The following is a 21,635-nucleotide window of genomic DNA, read 5'->3' on the forward strand; positions in this document are numbered from 1 at the left end:
CTGGGATAGCATCCCCATTCTTCCTCTATCTCAGTGTCGTTCCCTGCCTCCTCAAGCAGAGTCGTTATGCCAGATCTGAGCTCGGAATCGCGAGAAGTGCTTTTGTGCTCCTTGCAGTGCTGTCGCTTTAACCCCTCTAGTTTATCATCCCCAGCTTTAGCCTCTTTGCACTGTTTGTCCTGTGCCCTTTCTTGCCTACCATCCACCCATTCACATTCCGCCCTTAGCGCTTCCCAGCCCTTCGGAATCCCATCTGCTGTGAACAACTCAATCTCCCTGTTGCAGGCATTACTTCTCCAGCTGGCCAGCAAGGTGTCCTGTCCTTTATTATCGGCCCTCTCCTTCCATTCCTTGATGATGGATTTCCACCTTTTACCACAGTTTCTCTTCCAGATCAAGTTCACCGCTTGCTCACAGGCAGCCACATCCCAAGATCCCCCCAGAGGCCAAATCTTGTGCCCTAGTCTTTGTTCAGTGCTGCACTTAATTTTCGGAAGATCTTTTCCTGATCAGGTAAGTTTTTGCATGTGCTTTGAAAGGTGCGGCAATTGGTTGGGGGGGGGGGGGGGGTCCCCCTATCAGGCACATCTGGGGGGGGGGGGGTGGCACATCTGGGGGGGGGGGGGTCCCCTTATCAGGCACATCCAGTGATTGTCCCATTTTACTACTCTGCTGTACTATAAACAAATTTCCACCGGCCGTGTTAGTACCATGGGATGAGAAATTTACCGAGCCTGCTCTCTTTTCTATAAATCAATTTCCACCAGCCAAATCCAAAGAGGCAGCTCCCAAACCAGAATTCGCACAATATAGAGTAGCCAATGTCACCCCGCAGCAATTTAGAGCAACTGGACAACTTTCCTACCTTACAAGCTGAGTCCGGGTGGTTTGTGCGACCTCTTCAAGGAGCCAGTTCACGGGGCGATGGACAGATCATCTGGCTGAACACAAGGAGCAGTCTGGGTTAAAACAGCCCAGGATGTCCTTACCGCTCGGTTTTTCCCAATTCAGATTTTCATGCAGCTTACTCAGCCCCGTTAGACGTTCCCTATGTTGAGGTCCAAGTTGCGGCACTAAATGTTGATGTCTGTTCCGGATGACACAGGTTTTCTGTACAATAGCAGTAGCTATATTATCGGACAGCCAGCAAGAGATTCAAAGTGTCTCCAAAGTAGCCAAGTGTCTATTTGTAGTGACTCTTCTTCACAAATCTCTGCCTTACACACAGACAGTATATCTTATAGGAATTAAACAAAGATATATCAGTCACATGAGTGATTGTCATTACATAGTTTAAAGTAGGTAATTATGAATTTACAAAGCTTGATGAATGTCGATGTCCTGTGATAACGTGTGAATGGATTACAGAAACTAATTATCGTATTACTCATGATTATGTGTTGATGGAAAGACATTAAGGCAGAAGGGTTCTTCCATCAGTAAATGGGGAATTCACATAGCTATGAAAGGCTTTTTGCCCGAAACAGCGATTTTCCTGCTCCTCGGATGCTGCCTGACCCGCTGTGCTTTTCCAGCACCACTCTGATCTAAACTCTGGTTTCCTGCATCTACAGTCCTCACTTTTGCCTCATTCACATACCTATGCTAATAGGGAGGGGAGGTAAGACAATGGGAGTGAGAGGCATTTTAACAGGGTTGTGGCCAGGGCTATCAGTCAGCTCCAATAGGTTCTATTTCTAAGATACAGTCAGCCTCCCCGCTACTGAGTTGTTCTGTCTGGATTGTAAGAATACAGGCCTTCAGCTGATACTGCAGTAAGTCTTTTGGCCGGCGGGGGGGGGGGGGGGGGGGTGGGGGGGGTGGGGGTGGTGTTTAACCCTTAAGTCCCCAATGTGTCCTGAAAGAGAAGCAAAGCATGGAACTGACTCCTCTGTGGCTTTTTAACTTAGATTTATGGGAACTTGGTCCAGTCAATACAAATTATGATAAAAAGAAAAGAAATGTTGTTAGAAAACTACTATGTTTCCATCAACATAAGAGACAGCATGTCGAAACAAATTGTTGGAAATGAAACGGCAAACCAATGGGAGTAATAGTAACACTTTAGGATTTGTTAGTAAAGAAAATGGGTTTTAAAACAATGGAAATGGTGCACATGAAATGGTGTCCCTCAGAGGCAAATAGAAAGAGGGATGTGTCTCAGGGTAGTCAAGAAAATTCTTCTTTGAATACTACTACAATAAATCAGTTTATTGGAGATTATAGAGGTTTTGTTTCTAAGGGTGAAGTGATCCCTTGTTCTTCCGACAACAGAAGTAACAGATTAATATTTTGAGAGCTACTGGAGCAAATCAGTCATTGATGGTTGCTGATGTTACAATTTGTCTTCCGGTTGGTTTGGTCCAAGATAAATTATGAATAAGGGATCCTTACGGGATTTATGCACCTCTTCCCTTGTACAAAGTTAATTTATGAAGAGACTTATTGAACCGAATTTTTACTGTGGGAATTATTCGTAGATTACCTGTTGAGGGAGTGGACTTTATACTAAGTAATGATTTGGCAATTCTGAAAATCTTGGCATCTCTGAAAATTGAAAGAGAGTCAGATGAGATGAGAGAGATGGAGATTTTACAGGAGATATATCCTAGACTCTCCCCACTTCTGCAGCTGGCATAGTCTAAAATGGAAAAATAACATGCCCAGGACCAAGAAAGGTTAATGTCAGATATGCAAGAATGTCCATGGCAGCATCAGGAACAAGGCTGTATTTTAATAAAACCTAATGAGTTGAGAGAACCAAGCATCCCATATGAAAGATGAATTTGCTAATGGAAAGTGCAAGCTGGTGACAACATTTGAGTATCTGTCACTGCAAATAAAACACTTGGATGTGAACTTGAAGTAAATTGAACAGGAATAGGAACTCAATTAAAACCTGATGACCTTCAAGTATCAGAGATCTTCATGAAGTATGATGGAAAATGCCTTGAGCAGGAAATGGAATTGCTGATGAATCAGAAAGGTTGCTTGAATGTAGAATTTAAAGCCCAGACTGACCCAGCTCTCAAGTGGAGCTTTGTCTTCAAAGAACAAAGAGAGTTTAGAACTCTGACGCAATATGGAGAATAATGAGGATCAGCTAAAAATAGAAAATGTTGGTGAAACTCACCGGATTTGGCACCATCTGTGGAAAGAAAAACAGAGTTAACACGTTGAAAGAGAGAGGGTGGAATCTTGTATGGGTCTGCACAGTAGCGACACTGGTGAGATTTGGGGCAGAATTGTGTCAGAATTCTGGCGAGGCTTATCTTGTTGTCGGGAGCATCTTGCTCCATTGCTTTTACATTTCTCAAGTTGTGAGTGAGTTTCTCAGTAGGATGCAGCAAGTTGCCAATTAAGGGGGATTCTAACTTGTTAAAGTGGCAACATTCAGGTTCCTAACATCATTCATATTGAACAAGCTAAACATTGAGAATTCTCATCGTGGAGGTCAAGTGGGTACCTGATGCTTTCAGCTACCTCCTGGCTGCAGAGAGTCTCCATGTTGCCCAACACCAAACAATTCCTCAGCTCTTGACCCACAGGCACCAACCACATGTACCCCACCACCTAAGAGACACAGGGAGAATGTGCAAACTCTACATAGACAGTTGCCCAAGGGTGGGATCGAACCCGGGTCCCTGGTGCTGTGAGACAACAGTGCTAACCACTGAACCACTGAATGAGAGAAAGGAAGAGATTGGGAGAGATAACATGGATGGCACAGCTGTCAGTGTTGGTACAGGCAGTAGAAAGGTGGTGAAGTGTTCCGAGTGAGTGAGTAGGCAGTGCAGAGACCATGCAGGATTGGTACTGTGGGAGATTGTGTTTGGGGTTAGGAACACGAGTAGGTAAGGAAAGATGTTGCAGGCAGTAGTGAGAATGGCAGTGCCTGAGCTTTGGTGGGAGGTAGGAGACAGGAGTGTGGCACTTACCGTAGCAGAGAGGAGAAAGTAATTGACCTTCTTACGGCACTATGGTTGTTCCTTGGCACCATGGAGACCACACTGCCCTGGATAGTGACCTTTGACCAGACTCCCAGAGTCTGGTATTATGATCGTTTCTGCCAGTCCTCTGGGAAGAGATCATGCCTCCTCTGGACCACCCTGCCCAGGAGGACCTCCAGGTCCCTTTGGTGTATTGGGGCACCGTTTTCCCATTCTCTGAATCTTGGAACTGTATGTCAGGCACCAAGGTTCAGATGGGTGCATAGCAGCCTTTTATATATGGCTCACACTCATTAGATGCCCGCTATTTGGCAAATATCTGCTGCTTGGTGAGCTATTCTGGGAATGGTGCATGGTAAGTTGGAGATAAGATCATATGAGAAGGAGGTCATGGGATGGATAGGTCGTTAATGTGGTGAGTTTGTTATGATATGGCCGTGCAATGAAAAAACCTTCAATACCCTGGCAAAGTTAACGCTTGACTGAAAAAGGATGAGGGTCCACCTCATGTTAACTCACCTTCTGGACAAGTCATATTGGACTCAAAATATTAACTCTGTTTCTGTCTTCCCAGATTCTGTCAAGCCTGCTGAGTTTCTCCAGTACTTTCTGTTTTTATTTCAGATTTCCAGCATCACAGTACTTTGCTTTTATTTACGAAAGATGAGATATGTGGTATGGAAGAGCAGGTCTGACTTTAAAAGCAGCAATGGAAAGTTTTAAGGAAATTATTGTAATTACCAATGGGGAAGATTACTTTTTGCAGAGGAGCAAGATATGGTTAAAACTAGTTATATTCAATGCAGTTTGAATGACATTGTCAGAAGATAAAGCTAAGTTTGATCATTTCAGCTCAGGAGAAGCTCGAAAAGCTTTGGAGTCTCATGTGCCAGTATATTCTCAGTGCAGCTGGGAAACAGGATGAAAGAAGCCTATAAGCCTTTCTGGCTTTCAACAACTGGTCAAGATTAGAACTCAGAGAAACGCAGAGGCAGTACTTGCTTAGTGAAGCAAGCTTTGTGTGAAAAGTTGAAATTTTTCTTAGGAGTAGGAGTATCCAGAAGAACCTCAATTATCCGAATGAGATGGGCAGGCACTATTTCATTTGGATAATTGATTATTTGGTTAATTATTCAATGCCTCTCCTTTGGGACATGGAGTTTGCTGAAGTTTCCTTTTCCCTTGCTCCCTCTCTCTGTCTCAGGGTTTGTTTCTGACCAGACACACACTTGTGTGTAAGGGACCTGCAGCATTGCTGAAGCCTCCACCCTCCTCACCACCCTACCCCCACCCCCCGCACTCCCCACCAATCAGTTTAATAGGATTGACACAGCAAGTACTTGCTAAGTCCGCTCCCCATTCAGGAGACTAGGCAGCAGCACACCACGCATGAGCCCCGCCCTCCCAGCCATGTCCAACCCAACTCAACAATTTTGAGTTTCAAAATAGCACACATACACAACTTTTTACTGCAGCTTTTTGACAAGTTCCACCTTTGTCCTGTGCAGGGCAAAGTTGGAGAGATTATCTGGGGATGTGGTGTTTAGGGTGGAACTCCAGGGAAAGTATGGGGCGAGAGAGGGTCGGGCGGTCAGTCATTTGGAGACGGTGCCTGGGCTCCCATCGATGTCCAGGACTGTTCTCAACAGCATTTCAGTAAGCCGAGTTCATTTTTAATCATTGTAAAACAAAAGCTGTGATCAGTGTTGGAAACACTTCTTTGATATAATGTTTCTATCGTGACCGTGAGCTCTTCTTCAGATAATCCGAAATTTGGATAATTGATATATGGATAATCGAGGTTCCTCTGTTTCCTGAATCCCGAAGGGCAGAGCCTCAATTGGGAGAGTGAATCATTGAAGCATTCCATAAGATCATGGCTTCTGAAGGTGTTCCAATGCTGTGTTTTCAAGAATGAAGAATTGCAATCTCTTGTACGTTTTAAAAGAGATTTGTTGACCCACTGTGCCGTGAAGGTCTGGGGGATGGTGTGTGGGGGATGGGAGATGAGGGATCTATGGGCTCTGTCTGGATTTCGTTTGCTTTCTGATGTGTTCTGTGGGCTGTTCAACCACAGTATCAATTACCCATGTTTACCTCGGGTGAATACTAATAGGTTTTTAGAATAAAAGTGGTAAAGATGTTATAGATTTGTAGATTGAACTTTGTATAGTAAAGTTTATTTTCATGCTTACCAAACCCACGCTACTCTCTAAACATTTAAGGGTAGCAGATACATGGGAACACCACCACCTGCAAGTTCCCTTCCAAGCCCCTCCCCATCTTACCTTGGAAATATATCACTATTCCTTCAGGGATGTTGGATGAATATCCTGTAATTCCCTGCCTAAGGGCACTTTGGTCTACCTACTATACAGTTCTGCAGCAGTTCAAGAAGGCAGCTTATCATCATCTTCTCGAGGGCAACTAGGGGCGGGCAATAAATCCCAGCCTAGCCACGTCCATGAGTGAAGAAAAATAAATAAATAAAATGCCGTACAAGATGGGCTAAATGAGCTCCTAGTCAGATTTCTGTTCCTCACTGGGAAGAAGTCCTGCCTTCGAGAGCTGGTACTAATCTGATCAGCTGCCAGCTACAGCACTCTTTGCAGCACTAGAGTTCCATAGTGGACACTGCTGGTACTGCAAGCAAGCTGAGGAAGGCGGCTCACAGGACTCCAAAGGAAGTTAAGTCGATGGAAATTGGACAGGAGCCCCTTCCCTTGGCTTAGGCGCTAGACAAGATTGTTGGACTTCATACTATGGGAAGGAGGAGCTGTCCTCCTTGGGGGTTGCCCTGGATGGGCAAGAGGCACACTCCAAATTATGTCACACTTCTTTTCTTCCGAGCATTTTGAACACTTGAGAAAAACAGCCTGCTCTGTAACCAAGCTGGATTCATCCTTAATAATTTATTTACAAGTGGTAAGTGGGCAGCTTATTTCAGCACCTGTCCAACTTCCATACTGTGGGATGAGTTGGAGACTGAATGTGAACGTGAGCCACCCACCCCTGCCCAAAGTATCAGATAAGGGTGCGTAATATTCAGCCTGTTTATAGTTTTGTTTTAAGAAATAGATTACTGTTCCTTAGCAGACTGGTCCAGAATGATAACAGATTATTAACTTGCCTAAAAGCGCACCAGTGAAATGTATATATAGCGTCTCAATGTTGTAAAACATTCCAGGATATTTTATGGGAGCATTGTCAAACAATATTTGACTTCAAGCCACATTGGGGCCATTATGGCAGGTAACCACAGTCTTGATCAAAAGTAAGCTTCAAAGTGTTTCTTAAAGGTAGGAAGTGAGGTCATGTGGAGCAGAGGATTAGTATGTATTCCAAAGATAGGATCTTGTCAGCTGCAAGATACGGCTGCTAGGTGTGGAGCAATGACACTCAGAGTTGACCGGGGGCAGGAGGCATTGTAAATCAGTGAGCACAATTTTGATGGATGACTGGGACTTAGTTTGAGTTAGAACAGAGATAACAGAGCTTTTAAAGATGCCAAATCAATGGTGGGAGGTGGGTGGTGGTGTCAACATGGGAGATAGTCCAGAAATGTATTTGAGCTGTCAGTTTTGGAGGTGACAAAATAATTGTGGATTTCATTTGGAGATAAGCTAAACAAAATCTGAGCAGTTGGATGTTCATGTTAGAAATGGCAGTCCCATAGGAAAACTGCTGTAAAAAGAAAAGTAGTCCTTGGAAATGAACAAACTGATCATAGTGGAGCATTGTCATGAGATTTAAGAGACAAGAATTCATCATTCAGAAGGTTTCCTGGTTTTTCCTTCTGATGTTTTAGGTATGGCATAAACATGGGGTTGGAAACTCATCCTAGTCAAATTTGATGCCAGTGTTGCCAACAATCTGGCTGAATCTTAAATTATTGTCAGGGAGAAGGATTCATTCAGTGGCTAGGTAGAGAATTTGTGGCAAAGTGTGAAGAACATGGTCAAAGCTTGTGACAGAAAAAATGCTGAGGTTAGCAGTGCTCACAATTAATCGCATGGAAACCGAACACCAAATTCTAGCAACTGCACATGCATAGTTAAACGCAGAAATCCAGAAGTTGTTGTCCATTTGTCTTGCCATCCAAATCTTCACATTTGGTGGCATCTCACTTAATAACCCATAGATGGAATTAAAATTATCATTAAAAAAAAGATTTATTTCTACCAATGTAAGTAATCTTTTAATGGTGGGCTAAATGTTAATTACTCACAAGCAACCAGGCTAGCATTGAAATTAAGTTTTAAGTATGTGCAGTCTCTTTTGTTTAGATTTTAATTATAATTGGAAATGTTCAAAATAAATTTATTTTAAAAAGTTTATTTTTATTTTCTTTTTCTCTTTCTTACATTTCTGTAAATCCAGTCATTTATTCCATCTGTTTGTTATGGTTTCTGCATTTGATTTGACTTTCATATTCTAATTGGCGCTCCTTAGTTTAAACTCTGCACTGTTCATCAGCAAATCTTTAATTTGCTTGTGCCTGCAGCTTATGATCTTAAGAGATGAGACTGCAGAGATAGTAGATGCATTGTTATAATCTTCCAAAATTATTTAGATTCCAATTTGGCAAATTTTTGGAAACAAGTTACTGTAACAGCTTTATTCAAAAAAGGAGACGTAAAGCAGGAAACCAAAGCCTGCTATCCTAACAGCTGTCAAACAGAAATCACTAAAATTCATTAATAAGAAGTTTATAGGAGGATACTTAGAAAATCATTATATGATCAGATAGATTCAATATGGCTTCATAAAAGGATAAAAGGGAGCTTCTGGATGTACTTAATGTGAATTTCCAAAAGTTTTTAGTATGATGTCATATTCTGTTACTACACAAGATAAGGATGTGTGGTATAACATATTGGCATCATTAGGGATTGGTTAGCTAATTTGAATCAGAATGTTATGACCAGATGATGGGAGCAGTACACTGTTTTCTCTAGATGCAATACCCCAACAGTCACGGCAGAAGTTCAATTGGTTTATTCAGTTCCTGTAATTGCCAATTAAACATTTTCTTTGTGTTAGACGTAAGCCAAAAACAAAGTTATTAATTTATTGTAAAATAAAATGTATTCCATTAAAATGCAAAATCAGTTGACATACACAGTGTATAATATGAAAATATAAATGTTTACCCTCAATGTAATCCATACACACAATTACACAGTCATTCACTCCAGGAGAAAAAGAGAAAACAAATTTCTGTTGTTAGAAATTCACTCAGAAAGAGAGAAACTTGTTTTCTCAGTAAGCCTTAGTTTTTGAAGGCTAAAGATGAAGATGTGGAAATCTCAGATGGTTCTTGGTCTGACATTCTCAAATGTGCAGACAGATGTCACCAACATAGACAGATGTCTCCTATGCTCAAGAAACACAGTATTGAGAAGTCTTCAGATGCTCTTCAAGAGAGCAATCAAGATTCAAACTAGATTCACCACAAAGCTGCTTCAGAAAGAGGAGACACGAATAGAACGGTTCATTTCCTTCAGCAAGCCCAACTGGCTGAAAACAAAACCATCTTCAATGCTGCAAACACTGCTCAAGCAGAACAGCAATAAAATCTTTTAAAAAGTCAGGTATTTCCCTGAAGTGAGTTCAAGCCACCAAGATCAGTAATTAACTGGAACCATGTGGTGTCTAAGAAATGCCTTGTTAATAAAGTTCTACCATCCTTCACTGACATCTTTATCAAAACAATTCCACCTATCCTCAATCCTTCATACTCACGTTCACAAAAAAGTTAAACATAAATCTAATATAACAAGAGAGTTGAAATAAACGGATCATTATTAGGTTTGCAAACTGTACCTGGTGGATTTCCAGAGGGCTCAGTGCTGGGCCTCAACTATATTTAGATGATTTAGATGCAGATAATGAACATACAGTTTGCCATTGTCACCAAGATAATTAAGGAGGTTGTCAAGAGGAGGCAGAGAGTCTGCAAGGGGATGTAGAGAGCTTGAGTGGAAACAAAATGACAGGTGGAGTATAGTGTGGAAAATATGAGCTTGATCACTTTAGCAGGAAGGCTAGAAAAGCAGCATAGTGTTTAAATGGGGAGAGATTACAGAATTCAGTGGTACTGAAGGATTTGATTGTGCTGGTATATATTTGCATAAAGTTTTTATGAAGGTACAGCAATTGACTTGGAGGGCAGATGGAAAGTTGGTGTTTATTGCTATAGGGATGGAATATAAAAATATCAAAGTTTTACTGCAATTGGTGAAACCCCATCTGGTATACGATGTACAGTTTTAGTTTCATCATTGACAAAAAGTATGATTGTATTTGGAGCAATTCAGAAAAGCATCTCTTGACTCATTCCTGGATGAAGAGTTTACCTTATATAAAAGATTGAAGAGCTTCAAGAATGAGGCATGATTTTGTGGAAACATATAGGATCCTGAGTGGACTTGTAAGGGGGGATGACAATTCTTTTTGTGAAGGAGAGTAAATTTTTGGGACACAGTTTAAGAATTAGAGGTCTCCCTTTTAAGACAAAGGTGAGGAGAACATTTTTTTCTCTGGAGGGAGGGTCATTAGTGTGTAGAATTTTCTTCCCGGAAAGCAGAGGAGCTGGGTCATTGAAGGCAAAGTCAGAAAAGCGTTTGGTTATGAAGCTCAGTCAGAAAGTGGAATTGAGACCACCACCAGATTGGTCAGAATCTTAGTGAGTAGGAGAGAACCTGTAAAGGGTCAAAAAGACCATCTCAGCTACTAAGTCCTGTACTCCTATATGAAGGAGGTAGTTATTCACCTTGCTTGCCCAAGTCCCAATGCTTTGTAACACTTTCCTTTTTTTGGCTAGTTTATAGTAAATTAGAAAACAGAGTTCTGTAGGCATCTGCATGTCCTTAGTATAGCAGACACTACTTGTTTACCTTGAGAGAGCAAATTCTTTCCATTATATTCCACTCTTGCTTAGTTGACAGCCACATTTCTCTTAGTCCTACTCATTTTTAAAAAAAGATTCTTGAGATGGGAACCTCATTTACAAAACCAGCATTTATAGGCATCCTTTATTGATTTTGAGAAGGTGGTGGTGAGTTGCGTTCTCGAGCCACTGTGGTTTATGTGGTTTTGGTACAACCTACAGTGCTGATAGCAAGGTAATTTCAGGATGTTGATCACGCAGTAGTGAAAGAAAGGCAATACACTCCCAAGTCAGGCTTGTTTGTGGCTTGGAGGGAAATGTTCAGATGGTATTGTTCCCATGCATTTGCTTTCTACCTATGGCCTCCTAGTTGGTGGATGTCAGGTGTTTGGAAAATGCTGTTGAAGGAGTCTTGACAGGTAGCTGTACTGCATCTTGTGTATGAAGCACACTGTTGCAACTGGGCATCTGTGGTGTCTTCCCATGACATAATTTGAATCCCATAGTTTATTTCCCACATTCTGAACATTGCAACGCATGCTTTTCACAAGTTTACTTGCCTATATATTTAACATCAGTCACTTCACTTGATACCTTTTGTGTCCATACCAGCTGACATCATGTTCCTTTGACAGAGCCTTTCCACTTTTTCTAACCCTTAAATTATGTGTTACTCATAAATTCCCATTTGTTAACCATTTGGTTGAACACTTTTAAAAATTTTTTATCACATTAATCTCTATTTGTACCTTATCCTTGCACTTCTCAATTGCTTTCATTTTCATCTACCTCCATTCCATCTGAGGGTTGACTTTAAGATTCTGGCATGGACTTCAAAAAGTTCCATTGACCTAATCATCATAGAATAAGCGTTCAGCTGATTAAAGATTTGATCAATACCCATAAAAAAGTCACTTAGCAATTATTTTATTAGCAGAGGATTTTAATTAAACAAAGGGAGTGCAGTTGTTGTAAAAACTCATGACTATAAGCATTTTCGATGTATTTACATCAGATTAGATTTATTGTTCTAGAATTGATCTTAATGATGAAGTAGGCCACAAGTGGCATCTTTCCTACCTCATTACTCACAGGGATTAAATTAATCCTTTTTTTTAAAAGCTAGGGCTTCAAAGTAACATCCATTATGAATAGAGTAAATTGATGAGAGCACAACCTTTAGAGTTCAGATCTTCACAAAATGGCATGACTTTATAACTTACATTGTACTGCTGATTTCTGTCATTGGTGCCTAAATGACAGACCCAAAACCTATTGGAAAAGAAGTGAGGTCAGCAGCTAAATATACGTAGCTCCATACATACAAACAAAGAAGGACACCACTTTGACTGGGACAACACACACACACACAGGACAGGCAAAACAAAGATACATACGAGAATTCTTAGAGCCATAGCATTCTAACCAGAACTCTATCAATAAACACATCAACATAGAACCCATCTACCTTCCCTTGAAAAAGAGAACAGGAAATGACATCACCCACCTTAAGAAACCAAGATCCATAAATAGAGAGGCAGGACATACCACCAGGACTTCATCGGAGACTCTCACTGATGATGTTACCTAGTCATAGTGACAAAACATCTGAAAACAAACCTTCCAGCTCAGCGAGCTAACTTACATACATACCTAGCTCCAAAATTACATTGGCTGAGAATTTCCATTACTTCCCAACGTGTGGCAAGAGATTAAGTTAAAGTTAAACCTGAATTATTAACTGTTCTGTCTAAATGTCCACTGTGGATACTGCTTACTTTGTGAATTATTTATTACAGACCTCCAGCCTATAGTCTTCCTTTATACATAACCCTTATCTGTGTGTCACAGAAACACTGGGAAAGGCATGAGACATAGAAATGATGTTGAATTTAGGCATACTGTCTTTCTCACATGAGCATTTAAGTGACTTCCAGTAGGATTTACAATTCCACAAAAGAAGTGGCAAAAGAATAAACAATCAGGTGAAACAAAACCAGAGTTATAATCTAAGCAGTAACTGGCAATAATTCCCACTTAAATTATTTTGTGAAGTCATGAATCTGAATTGGCCATGCATGTGACAAAGCCGCTGCTGTGACTTTGAGTTGATTCCATTTGTTGGAATTAGATCCAAACAAGAGTATACCCTATACAGAAACAGTGGTTTTTATGCAAAGGACATTTTTAACCCACTTATTGTGAAAAACAATTCACACCCCTTCAGCTTTTTCCAAAACATAACGACTCTGACCATTGACTTTCTTTCAACTCGCAAATCGGAATTGGCGATAAAACCAGTGCACAAATAGAATATTTAGAAATTGCTATTATTAAATGTGTAAATAACCTAACAATATTTAATTCAGAAACATTTATCATCTTGCATTGAATTTATAGGCTGTTGAGAAAAGGTCATTTATCTCTCTTAAGTTTGACTCTTCAGTATGCTTACTTCTCTAGTTCAGCACCATATTGCGAGTTTTATTTTTCTCAAAATATTTTAGCAGCTCCCATTTGCAATATCAGTTTTAAATGCTGCTTAGATTGCCTTAATTTGCATTCTTTGGTCCTTTACTTGCTGCTTTGCTGCAAAAGAAGCAAGGATGAAGTGAGGGAAATCTTTTTCAGTCAGTGGGTAGCTAGTGACTGAAAAGGCAGTAACTTAAAATAGTTCAGTTGAGTATTCAAGAGGGCATTGGATAAAAATAACATGCAAGGGTGTGGGGAAAAGGCACGTGATAACAATGCTGGTGTAGGCACAGTGGACCAAACAGCCTCTGTCTATGGCATAACAGCTCTGTGATTTTTAATTTAATATTGTGGGCTTACCTCATCCAGACAACTTAATCTTTAATGCATGTGAGAGAGGAGCATCTTCTCTCCCAATGGCAACCAGCTCTCAATCCAACACACCACCTTGTTTCTAGGCGAGAGAACTTGAACTTTTCTTGCAGACCCCTTCTAGTTATGTTTCTAAACAAATTGCTCAGTGATGTTATGACACACTTCGGGACTAGCTGGGATTTGAACCTGAGTTATAATCCATTATCACCCACATTACCACCTAATCTCGGCCTCATTAATATGCAGGCTTCATTCTCCCACCATACAGATAGAAACTAGACACCAAGAATTCCCAGCACGTAAGTCCAAATGGGTAGCTGACAATTCCTGTTCGCCTCCTGCTTCTCTAACTTCCATCTCCACTGGACATGCCAGCATATCTGTTTCATCATGCTGCATCTCCAGATCACTTTCAATGCAGTTCTAGACTTCAGTGAACTTTGGAATGTACCAGTACCTTTCAGTGCAATGCTGCTGCAAAGATACTTGGTGCTGATGGACAGGAACCCAGCTCACAGGCTGGACAAAGTTCCATCTCAGGACTGCCTGCTCACTGTCTTAGTGCTCACTCACTTCAAGCATACTCACAGCATTCCTGCCTTGCTTTGATTTGTCTTGCTTTGCCTTGTTTCCATTTGTATTTTAGTGTGTTGCCACTTTAGCCGCACCTTAAATGCTCACAGTACTTCTGCCGTGCCTTGTATTTTAGAGCACACACAAAGCCAAGCAGCTTGCCATGTTTGTCACTGGTCATCAGTCAAGTACGCAGACCTTTTGCTGAATGGCACAGTGCTACATTAATCTCACACCCAGACCTTGTGACAGACTTAGAGATGTCGTACACACTGTGCATCAATCAAGTGGTCATGTTTCAAGATCTGAGGGGTGTAGTCCTTTATCAAGCCCAGGGAGACAGCTTCAGGCAGGGAGTCCAAGTACAGAATGTCAAGGGCATTCTGCAATATCAGTTCATGGGCTTGGACAGAATCAGAGCAGAGTGGTCAGCGTCAGGGAATCCATACCTCTTCAGGCCACAAAGTGGATCAGGGTCAGCCCTGTGGCTCCAGTGTAACTAGTCCAGGGAATCACAGGAATGACGTCGGGGAGCTGTACAGAATCAGGTCAGGAGTTTGTCGCTTATCAACTGCAGCAAGTGGGAGATTTGGGCTAGCATTAGATGTGAGGAAGATGGTAGGTAGTTCATGAGGTGAATTTAGAACTATTGTATGAAATAACTCACCAGGCCTGACAGAGAGAAGGACGTCTATGTTAAGGGACAGATGTCACAATGGCTGAGATAAGCCTTTATAGTGAAGGCTTGAGCAAGCGAAGAAATTTAAGGAAGGTGTGGGAAGGCTGCCCTTTGTTCTGTAACTCTTATCTGAATGTATTGCTGGAGGAGATGAGTATCCATAAGGATGTGCTGTTTCCTCAGGACAAGAGAAAGAGATCGGTGTCCCTGAGGGAATAGGCGTGACTGGAAATGGTGCTGTGTGCAAAAGGAATGAGATGTCAAGGACCTGGATAAAATATCTGAAAGATTTAAGCCACCACTTTCTGACCTCCTTTGCATTTTTATGCACAGCATTCCTCCATCCAACACACTTTGCTATTCCACGCATTTCTTTCTTTTTAGGAATCTCCTCAAATCTCCCACTGAATAACTAAGTCGAGTGTGTGGTGCTGGAAAAGCACAGCCAGTCAGGCAGCATCCAAGGAGTAGGAGAATCGATGTTTCAGGCAAAAGCCCTTCATCAGCACCACACTCTCAACACTGATGTTCCGCATCTGCAGTCCTCACTTTCTCCCTCTGAATAAGTAACTCTGATTCTCATAATAACTTCAGCTCGTATGCATTCCTCATAGTCACCATGCTGCCACCCACCCCATAAATGTTCTCATTTCATCCTAACAGCCAGCTTCCAACTGCACTCATTGCTCTCTGCTTTTCTCAAGATGGGGAAGAGATCACACAACTCCTGAGAGAGGAGCGAGCCAGCATTTGATTGGCAGTGCTAGTCACCTTGACCACATTGCAGGAAGTGAGTTTGGAGACTGACAGAGTGGTGCTGACATTTGACATTACCAGCGGAGAGATTACGATTATCACAGAGCTGGTAACAGAATTAGATATGATGCTGCCACTCGTTTTGAACAGTTTTAATCACTCATGGAACTTAGGGTCTATACAATGAAGACTGTTAATTTTTTCCCATTGGCCAGTTTTAATCAATGTCCATCACTTCCCACAGATACTTTAAGAGTGTCAGAGAATCTGGAACAGTAAGAGGCCAAGGGCTCCTTCATGGACAGTGAACACTCTGTGATTCACTGACAGACCTGCACCCTTGACCAGCTCAGGTCTGTGCATCTCCATTGGAAGTATCATCAGAGGAAACAAGGCTGCCACATGGTGAGGAAAACAATACATGGGGGCAGTAGCAAATGCTGAAAACAGGGACAGTAGTGGAGAATACATTTCAAAGAGCGCAGGATGCTACAGTGCTCAGTTAAATGCATTTTGGAGGCCTTCATCAATGGGGATCTCCTGGAACAGAAAAGTGAAATGTTTGTGCTTCTTCAGTATTTCCAGATGTAATGCAAACCATATGGTAGAAATTGGAGGAGTCCATTGCAAACCACAATAGTATAATGTCTCAGACATTTGCACTGCTGTCAATATTTGTGAAAAGAATGACTCCCTGAATGGGAATTGGATGTGATTGGGAACCAACCCCTTCTTGTTTCTGACCTGCACATTCTAACTGGCACTTTACACATCATACACCAAAGCCTTACCTTGGTAGCTTCACTGGAATGCAGCCAAATGGTCTCTAGCTTTAACAATTAAAGAAATATAGCTGGGAATGAGAAGGAAGATAGAGATGGGAACATGGCCAAGGGACACCTGTCAAGGTGTTGCTACTCCTCATTTCCTGTCTCCTCATCTCCAGATAGAGCCACACTTCTGTCACCTTTATCAATGACCAAGACCACCCATGCAAAGGTGCAGAAGGGAAGGTTTTAGCAAAACTCTCAAGAGCTCCAAAACAAAGAGGATGTCCACTATAGGCATCTTTTCTATCAACACAGAGGGACTAATGCCTTGTCTCATGCTCTTTTGAAGTTATGGGGATTGTGCCACCTGTGGTAACAATAAGAGGATGAAAAAGAAGTAACTGTTGCACAAGTGGACTCACAAGTATGTACAACAGTGTTCATGGATTTATATTTATGCTTATTTCAATAAATAACTTTAGCCTGAATTTTCACCACACCAAAGAGTCTTTCTATCATATAAAAATAGGCAGAAGAGCCTAAAACTTGCAAGTCCAAGCCTAACACATCATTTGTCACTTTCACAGGGCCAGACATGGCTCTGGTGGGATTTGCACGTGCACAGTTCACAGAAAAATCTGGCTATTTAAATCATCAGCTGCCAACACTGAAGGAGGTTTTGATAACTTTGGAGTGTGAAACCTGAAGTGTGAACTTTGTGCATTTCTTTGACTAGCCAGTGATACTCTTTTGGAGGCATAAGGTACCCTTTGGACCTGGTCCTGGGACTGCTCTGGTGAAGATGAGATGCCATTTGCTGGAGGTATGTACCTTTAGCTCGAGGTCAAGTGCCCTTTGGTGTGAGTCATGTACTTCACATTGTAGGTAAAGTGCCCTTTAGAATTGTCAAAAGTAGTTGTACAGGTATGTAAAAAGATAGTAATAAAGCCATTACTATCAAGCACATTGAAACTGTCAAAGGATGTTTCAAGAGGTCATATCAAAAGGAGCTATCAAGAAGACCTGTCAAAAGTGTCAAAGAGATCTATCCATGTTAAAGAACAGGCTAAGAAAATGCTCAATAAGCTCAGCAGATCTGACAGCATCGTGAAGAGAGAAACAGAATTCATATTTCTGAAAGAGAGTTGTATTCAGCTTGAAATTTAACCCTGATGGAACTACACCTGGTGAGTTTCACCAGAATTTTCTGCTTTAATTATAGATTTCCAGCATCTGCAGTACTTTATTTTCGATCTAGTATTGTGCATTGAAAAACATCTCATTAGTACTGTTATATTAAAGGGGCCTCTATGGAAGAGAAATCATAATATTGATTGAATTTAAAGTTTAAAGGTTATTTAGTTAAATCTGAAAGCAAAGTTTTAAATATAAATAAAGCAAACTACATAGCTATGAAGGTTATGTTGTTTGCAGTAGATTGTGAAACTCCAGTAAAAGAAATGTATTGACAGACAAGCAGTGGCTAACAGTTAGAACTCCAAATACGTAATTAGCAACAAATATATATTGTTTGGAGACACAAAAACTCAACAGAAGAAAAACAGCTTAATTGTGTCTAACAAGATAAGTTAACCACAGAGTTAGATCAAGTGATTAGCCTTATAATGTTGCCAAAAAGAGTAGTGTGCCTGAGAAATAGGAGAACTTAAATATTCAGCAAAGGAGGACCAATAACATGATAAGGAAGAAGAGAAGAGAATATCAGCATAGACTACAAGTGACAAAAAATTGTAAGCTTTTCTATCACAATCTAACTACTCAGATTAGTGAAAGTAAAAGTGGGACCAATAGAGGTAAAGAGAAGTGAAATGATGTGAGGAATAAGGAGGTATTATTAAATACTTTGTAACTGTCTTCATGGTAGAGACATAAAAGCATTATGCGAAACCAGGAATTTAGCAAGGATGCAAAACTTAAATAAATCACTATATGTAATGAAATAGGACAGAAAAAATTTAAAGGAACAGTATGGGGACAAATGCCATGGACGTGACAACCTATATGCTTGGCTTTCAAATGAGATAATTTCTGCGATAGTGGATACATTGGTTTTGATATTTCAGAATTCTTAAGTTTTCAGAACAGTGGCTAGGGATTGGAATGTGGCAAAAATAATCTTGCCTTTTAAGGAACAGAAAAATTGTGAGCTATACTGTAGTAAGCAAAGTGCTAGAACACAAAAATAGGTGTGTTGTAAAACACCTGGAAAATCATACAAAGAAGGATTTACACAGATTTATGAAAGGCAAATTATATTTGGCAAATTAGTTTGTTTTATGATAATGACCAGTAACAGATATATAATAATTTTGAAAAGCATTTGATAGGGGTGTCGCACAAGACATTATCAGCACCTTATGAGATTAGAGTAATTTAAGCATTGAATGGGGATTGGAAAATGGGCAGAAAAAAATGTTAGTTATAAACAGGACTGTTTACAATTGCGAGACCGTAAATAACAAAGTACCGCACTGATCAGCACTTGGGTCTCAGTTATTGACAATCTATAATAATGTCTTAGATGAGAGGACGAAGTGTAATATATCTAATTTTGCTGTCAATATAAATTTATGTGTGAAAGTAAATAGCAGGGAAGATACAAAGGCTGCAGAGGAATTACAGACAGGTTGGCTGAAGGGGCATACATATGACAGATGTGGCCAGGGAGAGCTTTAAAAAAAGTCCTTCTGGATGATAAAGGATTGCAAAATGATTACATTCAGCATTGACCCATTCTTGTACAAAAATCTCAGAAAGCTAGCATACAGGTAGAGTAAGAAATTAGAAAAACCATTTCATCCACTCTCTTCCCTGCTTTGCACAGTCCTTTCATCACCTCACTAAATTCCTCTCCCACTTCACCCATTCTGTTTGTCTCTTTTTACTGATTGAGGATGATCTGCCATGGTCATAATGAATGGTGGTGGAGGCTCGAAGGGCAGAATGGCCTACTCCTGCACCTATTCTCTATTGTCTTCACTCGCTAATTATAATCAGGGTAATTGTGTTTATCTACTATTTTCAGACTTCATTCATGCACTAAATAGAGTTTGCAAAGATAGAGTCTTACCTCTTATATGTCTGTTTGAATAGCACCATTTTTAATGCAGGTAGCTGCCTCAGATGTTGTTGACAGTGACATCATGGGCATTGACTCTGGATGTGCAGGATATGGTCTTTCAAACATGTATTAACAATGAATGCTGAATGAAACAGTGGTGTATGAAGTTAGGAAATGTAACCTTATGTTTAACTCCAAACAAACATAAGATGGATGAAGAATTGGCGCCAGGATTATCATTCACCAAATGACTTTCTGAATTATAACAGCATGTTGTTTTGGACTCCTCTGTAGGTAAGGATGCACTCACCCTGGAGAAATTGAATTGTCCCATGAGAAGAGATTGAGTAGACTAAGTGAACATTAGGTACATTGAGAAGGATGAGTGATGATCTAGTTGAAACGTAGAAATATCCGTAAGAGGTTTGATAGGGTAGATGCTGAGATAATGGTTTCCCTGGATGAGAAATCCAGCACAGGGTCACAGCCTCAGAATAAGACATTGATGAATTGACACTGAGGTTAAGAGACATCCTTTTCCTTAGAAAGTTCCAAATCTTTGCAGTTAACTCTGCCATAGAGCTGTGGGTGCTTGGACACTGAGTATGTGAGGCCAGTAAAATTTGGGGGTTTGAGGGACTTATGAGAAATGGAGATAGTGTGAGAAGATGGGGTTTTATGCATGGCTTGAGGCACAAAATGGTGTGGCAGTGAGGAAGTCCATCATGCCCTCCCAATGACCAGGTGCTGTGCCTTACCAGTGCCAACGTGAGGAAAACCCTTTGCAAAGTCAACCCATGTAATGCTGCTGGACCAATTAACACCTGACAGAGTGCTCAGAGGATGCTCTGATGTACTAGCGGATGTTCTCATGGACATCTTCAACATCTCCCCGAGCTGCACCATAGTTCCAACGTGCTTCAAGCCGCGACCATTGTTCCCATGCTGAAGAATTCTTCAGCGTCCTGTCTCAACGACTGTTGCCCTGTTGTGCTTACGCCCATCATGATGAAGTGCTTTGAGAGGTTTTTGATGAGGCATATTAAGACCCTGCTGACCCCCCTCAATGGACACCTTGCAGTTTGTGTATCGATCCAACCATTCCCACCACCCTCCATCTGGCCCTCACCCACCTGGAGAAGAAGGACACCTACATCAGACTACTGTTCATAGACTTCAGTTCTGCATTTAACCCTATCATTCCTCAGCATCTGATTGGAAAGCTGAGTCTGCTGGGCCCAAGTACCTCCTTTGTAACTGGATCCTGGACTTCCTGATTGGGAAACCTCAGTCAGTCTGGATTGGAACAGCATCTCCAACACCATCACATTGAACATGGGAGGCCCCCAGGGCTGTGTGCTCAGTCCACTGCTGTTCACCCTGCTGACACACAACTGAGCAGCAATGTACAGCTTCAATCACATCATCGTTTGCTGATGATACGAATGGAGTAGGTTTCATCTGATGAGCAATGAGTCAGCACACAGAGAGGAGGTGCAGTGGTTAACAACCTGTCTCTGAATGTGAACAAGATGAAAGAAATGGTTGTTGACTTCAGGAGGGCAAGGAGCAACCACTCTCCACTGGACATCAATGGCTCACCCGTGGAGATCATGAAGAGCACCAAATTCCTTGATGTACACCTGGCAGCAAATCTCACCTGGACCCTCAACACCAGCTCCATAGCCAAGAAAGCCCAGCAGCATCTCTACTTTCTGCGCAGGCTGAGGAAAGCCCACCTCCCACCCCCCATCCTCACCACATTCTACAGAGGGTTGATTGAGTGTACCCTGAGCTGCTGCATCACTACCTGGTTAGGGAATTGTATCATCTTGGATTGTAAGACCCTCCAACAGATAGTGAGGACAGCTGAGGAGATCATCGGGGTCTCTCTTCCCTCCATTACAGACATTTACACCACATGCTGCATCCGAAAGGCTAAGAGCATTGTGGAAGACCCCACACACCCCTCACTCAAACTCTTCTCCCTCCTTCTATCTGGCAGAAGATACAGGAGCATTCGGTTTCTCACGGCCAGGCTGTGCAAGTTTTTTCCCCAAAGCCATCAGGCTCCTAAACACAGTAT

The 21,635-nt window shown here is 41.4% G+C and overlaps 1 protein-coding gene across 1 annotated transcript in view; it reads left to right on the top strand.

The window, feature by feature from the left end:
• Positions 1-21,635, top strand: part of LOC140480229 (transmembrane protein 196) — a 62,175-nt gene that overhangs the window by 38,814 nt on the left and 1,726 nt on the right. The gene's annotated exons all lie outside the window — the stretch shown is intronic.

This window comes from Chiloscyllium punctatum, chromosome 8 (assembly GCF_047496795.1).
Source record: "Chiloscyllium punctatum isolate Juve2018m chromosome 8, sChiPun1.3, whole genome shotgun sequence".
Lineage (NCBI taxonomy): Eukaryota > Metazoa > Chordata > Chondrichthyes > Orectolobiformes > Hemiscylliidae > Chiloscyllium > Chiloscyllium punctatum.